Genomic DNA, 7,493 nt, shown 5'->3' with positions numbered 1-7,493 from the left:
CCTTATCTCTACTAAAAATACAGAAGAAAAAGAATTACCCAGGCATAGTGGTGTGTGCCTGCAGTTTCAGCTACTTGGGAGGCTGAGGCAGGAGAATGGATTGAGCCTGGAAGGTGGAGGTTGCAGTGAGCTGAGATTGTGCCACTGCACTCCAGCCTGGGCGGCAGAGCAAGACTCCATCTCAACAACAACAAAAAAAATTAGCCAGGTGTGGTGGCACCTGCCTGTAATCCCCGCTACTCAGAAGGCTGTGGCAGGAGGCTCACTTAAGCCCAGGAGTTGGAGGCTGCAGTGAGCTATGATTGCGCCACTGCACTCCAGCTTAAGCAAAAAAGTGAGACCCCCATCTCCAAAAAAAAAAAAAAGAAAAAAGAAATGTTGCAAACCAGGATCCAAGCAAGGCTCAAGCATTGCATGTGGTAGTTATATCTCCTTAATCTATTTTAATTTAGAGCAACCACTCCAGCCAGTTTCTCTGCCCCATCATGGTGACTTTTTGGAGGGACCAGGCTGGTTGTCTCCTAGAATGCCCCACATTCTGGATTTGCCTGATTGTTCCTTCACAGTGTCTTCCAGCTTGTTTCTCTCTCCTAATTCCTGTAGATGGACATGAGAGCTCGTGCGGAGGTTCCCCCACATTCTCAGTTCACAGCACCTCAGTCATTTTCTCCTGGTGTCCCTGACCCAGAAAGAAATACTTGGTGGTTCCGTTATTAAGTAGTTGTGTTCATACAACTTAAGAAGTATTACGTTCTAGCAACTTAGCACCAGTTGAAAAAGTAATGCACACAAATTGAAAGAAAAAATATTTTATTTCATCCTTTTTTTAAAAATTGATACAGAGTCTTGCTTTGTCACCCAGCCTGGAGTGCAGTGGTGCGATCTCAGCTCACTGTAACCTCCGCCTCTGGGGTCCAAGTGATCCTCCTGCTTCAGGCACCAGAGTAGCTGAGGCTGCAGGTGTGCGCCACCACACCTGGCTACTTTTTGTATTTTTAGTAGAGACGGGGTTTCACCAACGGGTTTTGCCACGTTGGCCAGGCTTGTCTCGAACTCCTGGTCTCAAATGATCTGCCCCCCTCGGCCTCCCAAAGTTCTGGGATTATAGGCATGAGCCACCGTGCCCGGCCTTTATTTCAGTCTTAAATGGCACTGATTACTTACTAATAGGGTATACGCACCTGTTGGGCGCTGTACAACCTATCACACTTTGGAATCAGATTGGACACCACCACCCTCCTTTCCTGTTCCACAAACAGATAGTGCTTGCTTTTAATCATGGAACTGCCAAAAACTCAGCTTCACAGAGATAATATCATCCCCCAAATGCAGCATGATCTACTGTTGAAACTGTGGACTATCCCAAGCCATGAGGTCATGGTGGTGTCTGAGAGATGTCAACCATCACTGTTTCACTTGAAAAATTTAAAGATCCTGTAACCAGTTGTGTGCTGGGGCCAGCGAGTGCTGGCTTTCCAAACAGAAGCAAAAAAAGTTCATCTCTTCTCTACCCAATGTTGAGAACCGGTTGGTAAACGTTTACCAGCACGGCACTGCTGTGGTCTGCTATGAATTTGCTGTATTCCCTCCAGGGTGTCTTGGCATCTAGTTTGGGAACCATAGGTCTTGGGGCTTAATTAGATTTACTTTAAATGCTCTTGGCAAGAAAACGTCATAAGTGATACTCTGTTTTTGTTTTTGTTTTTTCCTAAGATGGAGTCTTGCTCTGTGATCCAGGCTGGAGTACAGTGGTGAGATCTTGGCTCACTGCAACCTCCACCTCCTGGGTTCAAGCAATTCTCCTGCCTCAGCCTCCCAAGTAGCTGGAACTACAGGTGCATGCCAACATGCCTGGCTAATTTTTGTGTTTTTAGTAGAGATGGGATTTTGCCATGTTGGCCAGGCTGGTCTCCAGCTCCTGACCTCAGGCGATCCTCCCACCTCAGCCTCCCAAAGTGCTGGGATTACAGGCGTGAACCACTGCACCCGGCCAGGAAGCTTTCAATCATAGAAGAGGGTGAAAGGGGAGGGGAAGCTGGTATGTCACATGGTGAGAGAAGGAGCAAAAAAGACGGTGAGGAGGGAGGCACCAGGCCCTTTTTAACAACTAGATCTCAGTGAACTAATAGAGCAAGAACTCATTCATTGCTGCAGGAATGGCACCAAGACATTCATGAGGGGGTCTGCCTCTGGGACCCAGACACCTCCCCCCAGGCCCCACCTCCAACATTGGGGATCACATTTCTAAATGAGATTTGGAAGGGACAAGTATCTAAACTTGGCCAGCTGTGGCTCATGCCTGTAATGCCAGCACTTGGAGTGGCCAAGGCAGGAGGACAGCTTGAGCCCAGGAATTTGAGATCGGCCTGGGCAACATAGTGAGACCCCATCTCTACAAAAAGCTTAAAAATTAGGCATGCGTGGTGGCACATACCTATAGTCCCAGCTACTTGGGAGGCTTAGGTGGGAGGATCACTTGAACCCCTTGGGTCAAGGCTGTGGTAAGCTATGATTGCATCACTGCACTCCAGCCTGGGTGACAGAGTGAGACACTGCCTCAAAAAATAAAAAAAATAAAAAAATACCCAACTATATCAGGTTAGTCTGAGCCGCCTCACAGCGTAACTACCTCAGGGCAGTCAGTCAGCTCATAGAGCTGCCAAAGGCTGGAGTTAATATTTTAGCAAATAAAGCAGAAACTACATCTTTTTGGCGGCCACAGGCCATTGGTTGAAAAAGCCACAAAAGCCCTCCCAGTTTCAAGGGCTTTTATTTATCAAGGTATACCTCACTGCCAATCAGCACTTTGATGGGATGAGACGGGGAAAGTGTCAGTCTCATCGTAAGAAGAGCCTGAGGGACGGGGTGATGATCACAGCTATCTTCAGGAAATGTAGCCTGTCACACTGACTCAGGACAAATACAGACGTTCTGGAAACCAGACAAGCGGGCAATAGGGATGTTACCCTGCTGTGAGGATGGAGCACCCAGCTCTGTGCTTCTGTTTCAGTGGCCACTCATCTCTCCTAACAGTGAGGGTTAGGGTTTGGATTAGAGGCACAGTGTCTTCGTCCATTGGGGCTGCTACAGAAAAATACTTTGGATTGGGTAATTTTATTTATTTATTTATTTTGAGACAGAGTTTTGCTCTGTTGCCCAGGCTGGAGTGCAGTGGCACAATCTTGGCTCACTGCAACCTCCACACCTCCTGGGCTCAAGCAGTTCTCCTGCCTCAGCCTCCTGAGTAGCTAGGATTACAGGCACCCACCACCATGCTCAGCCAACTTTTGTATTTTTAGTAGAGATGGACAGGGTTTCACCATTTTAGCCAGGCCGGTCTTGAACTCCTGACCTCAAGTGATCCGCCCACCTTGGCCTCCCAAAGTGCTGGGATTACAGGTGCGAACAACCATGCCCGGCCTAGATTGGGTAATTTATAAACAATGGGAATTTTCTCTCACGGTTCTGAAGGCTGAGAATTCCAAGATCAAGGCGCCAGCAGATTCAGTGTCTGGGGAAGAGCTGTTCCTCATAGATGGTGCCTCCTTGCTGTGTCTTCACATAGCAAAAGGGAATATAGCTCACTCAAACTTCTGGGTTTTTTTGTTGTTTTGTTGTTGTTGTTGTTTGAGACAGGATCTCACTCTGTCCCCCAGGCTGGAGTGCAGTGGTGAAATCTCAGCTCACTGGAACCAGCAGCTCCCAGGTTCAAGCCATCCACCCGTCTCAGCCTCCTGAGTAGCTGGGACTACAGGCACATGCCACTATACTGGCTAATTTTTTGTATTTTTTATGGGTTTTGCCATATTACCCAGACTGCTCTCAAACTCTTGGGCTCAAGTGATCCTCCCACCTCAGCCTCCCAAATTGCTGGGATTACAGGTCTGAGCCACTGTGCCTGGCCAAACCTCTGTTATAAAGTCACTAATGCAGCTAAGCGTGGTGGCTCATGGTTGTAATCATAGCACTTTGGGAGGCTGATATGGATGGATTGCCTGAGCTCAGGGTTCGAGACACCCTGGGCAACATCGTGAAACCCCGTCTCTACTAAAATACAAAAAAAAGCTTGGCTTGGTGGCAGGGGCAAGTAGTCCCAGCTACTTGGGAGGTTGAGGCACGAGAACTGCTTGAGCCCGGGAGGCAGAGGTTGCAATGAGCAGAGATCTTGCCACTGCACTCCAGCCTGGGTGACAGAGCGAGACTATCTCCAATAAAAAAATAAATAAATAAAGTCACTAATGACATTCATGAGGGCTCTATCCTTGCAACTTAATCACCTCATAAAGGACCCACCTGTTAATACTGTCACATTGGCAATTAAGTTTCAACATAGGAATTTTGGGGGATTCAGATCATAGCAGTTAGTGATGGTCAGAATTGGGAGTAAGGGCCTGGGTGCAGCAGCTCATGCCTGTAAACCCAGAACTTTGGGAGGCTGAGGCAGGCGGATGACCTGAGGCCAGGAGTTGAAGACCAGCCTGGCCAACATGGTGAAACCCCATCTCTACTAAAAATACAAAACTTAGCTTGGCATGGTGGTGCGCACCTGTAGTTCCAGCTACTCGGAGGCTGAGGCACGAGAATGGGAGGTGGAGGTTGCGGTGAGCCAACATCGCACCACTGCACTCCAGCCTGGGTGACAGAGCGAGGCCCTGTCTCAAAAAAATAAAAAATAAAAAAGGAGAATTGGGGTAAGGGATAAGGCCAAGCAGCTTAGCACCCATGGTGGTGTGAGCCGCCTTCCCAGAGCCTCCTATTGTGGGTGGCAGTCTTGTTATATCACAGCCCAGGTGAAAGGTGCCTGGGAGTTGTCCAGTGCAACTGTGTGGAACTAAATACAGGAACACCAGAGTGGCTGTGATTCCTTTAGCCATTGTCCCCAATGAGTCCCACTTTGAGAGATTTTTCTGAGCAAACCAAACTACATTAAGTGAAAAGTTCATTCATTTTCCCATGTTTTATTTATCAAAGGTATACCAAACTGCCAATCATAGCTTCTGATTGGGGTGAGACAGGCAGTGAACACACTGAGTGGATAATTTTTTTTTACAGTCCGAAGCAAAGAAATTTGAAATTTAACCTCTGAAATCCCATCCCGAAAGAAATGTACAACTTCCATTTTTTTTGTCTGTTTTTGTTTTTTGATTTTATTTTTTGAAATGGTGAAAATACCTTTGAGCACTCATTACTGTGGAGGGTCACTGTCCCTGTCTCTTACCTAATACCATTTCTGGGACATCAGAGGCCCCAATCCATGTTGACAACATGAATGAAAAATGAGGATCAGTATTCCAGTTGCTCAGGACAGTCACCTGAGTGGGAGATTGGAGTTAAGCCTTAGGGCAAGGTTTACGGGACGGTGGGGAGCGTTAAGGTTTGGTTTTGTGTTTGAGCCAAACCTGGGGCCGCATCCTCATCTTTTTCCACTCTGCTTCTCTTCTTCCTCCACACCACACCTGTCTCGCTCCCATCTCTCAAACGGGCCCAGCTTGCTGCCATCTGGGGGCCTCTGCCCCAGGTGCTTGCCCCTGTGCATGCAATGAGCTGTCTCCTTATTTTGGCCTCGGCACAAAAGACACCTCCTTCAGGAGGCCTCCCGTGATCACCTCAAGTCTGTCCTCCTGACCTCCCACCAACTTCTCTCCTCCCTAATTGTCCTCTTATTTTCTTCATTGCTCACACTGCTCTTGGAAATAGGACCTTGAGTTATCCTCTCTGCTGGAGGGTCAGTTCCGCAGGGACAGGGGCTGTCTCCTTACTGTTCTCTGGCTGGGCTCTCAAGGCCCTGAACAGTGCCCGGTGCTGAAGGCCCTTGATGAGCTCTGGGTGTTGACGGCAAATCATTTCTCCTTCAGTAAAACAGGGGCAGTCATACCCTCCAGGCAGGGCTGAAACTTAGGCTGCATGGACCAAGAGGGTTCGCTGGTTGTTAAAATATTGGAATACTTCCCTGCTTCTCTAACAGCCCCACCTGACATGGCTTGGCCTCTCACCTGAGACCCTCTTGGTTTGTTTGTTTGTTTGTTTTTTGAGACTGAGTTTCGCTCTGTCACCCAGGCTGGAGTGCAATAATGTGATCTCGGCTCACTGAAACCTCTGGAGGCCTCCCAAGTTCAAGTGATTCTCGTGCCTCAGCCTCCCGAGTAGCTGGGATTACAGGCGCGCACCACCATGCCTGGCTAATTTTTGTATTTTTAGTAGAGATGGGGTTTCACCATGTTGGCCAGGCTGGTCTCGAACTCCCGACCTCCAGTGATCCTCCTACCTTGGCCTCCCAAAGTGCTGGGATTACAGGTGTGAGCGACCATGCCCAGCCGAGACCCTCTTGTAATCAAAGGGTTAACTCGGGGCTCATGAGGGGCCTGCTCTCACCTGTGCCCACCAGGTACCACCATCCCTAGGAGTTAGTACCGCATGGTTGCAGGATGGATGCCACGCTTGTGAGGTGCTGGGCACAGCATCTGGCCTGTGGGAGACCAGCAGGAACCGCGGGCTGCCACCATGTGATTCTGTTTTGCTGGTGTTACCATCGGTCCTGGCCTACTCTGTGCTGGACCCTGGTGCGCACACACATTCACTGGTCCAGTCTCGCGAACTAGACTTGAGCGGCGCCAGGGGCGGGTGAAACCCGAAGCACCACAGCCACCTGCCACTCCCTGGCCCTTGCCCAGCCCCTTCTCAGTTTCCCCTCTCGGCAGCTCTCGGGGCTCAGCACCCACCAGTGCCCACCCGAAACCGCCTCTTCCGAACCCATCTGTGACCTGGCTTCTCTCGGGAACCCTGGCTCATTATAGATGCGTCTGGCCCACTTTCCTTCCAGCTTCCAACCCCGACTCTCCCCAGGCTCTGCCTGCGGGGGTACGGCCACACTTTCCCTCCCTGGGGCTCTCCGAGAAGGGGAAGAGGGAGAGTCTGTCCCGGGTCCCCTGGCACTGAAAGAAGGAAACTTCATCTTTCTTCTCTCTCTCCTGAGTCCTCAGTTATTAGTCAGCGTTTTGGGGGATAACAAGGAAGGGATGAAACTTCTGTGCTAATTTTAATATCCGGAAGGCTCTTCAGTGTCCTGGACAGGGACTACCTCTCCTTCTGGGTTTCTCTGCCCCTGATTCCCGATGTCCCCCTTCCTTGGGGCCCAAGCTTTTGGGGTAGTGGACCCGGGAGGTAGAGGGGAGGGTCACGGTGACCTCCCAGAGGCCTCTGCATCCGCCCTCCCCCTCCCTGCACCCAAGATGTAGCTCAGCTTCACAGCTCTAAATGCGTCCCCAGCACCCGCTGCCAACACCTGGGGGAGGTGAGAGGAGAGTGAGTAGGGAGGCTGCAGGCTGTGCCCTCTGCCCCTCCCAGGCGCCTCCACCTGCCAGGTCTGGACCAGGGAAGAAAGCTAGGAACTGACCTATTCTCCATCTCCCTCAGGGTACCCCTAGCCCAGGACTGCATTCAAACCCCATCCTGGCTCCTCCAAGAGCCTCAATGGTCTCTTCTGGAAAATGGGT

Source organism: Pongo abelii, chromosome 20 (assembly GCF_028885655.2).
Source record: "Pongo abelii isolate AG06213 chromosome 20, NHGRI_mPonAbe1-v2.0_pri, whole genome shotgun sequence".
Lineage (NCBI taxonomy): Eukaryota > Metazoa > Chordata > Mammalia > Primates > Hominidae > Pongo > Pongo abelii.
This window is presented reverse-complemented; position numbering follows the sequence as displayed.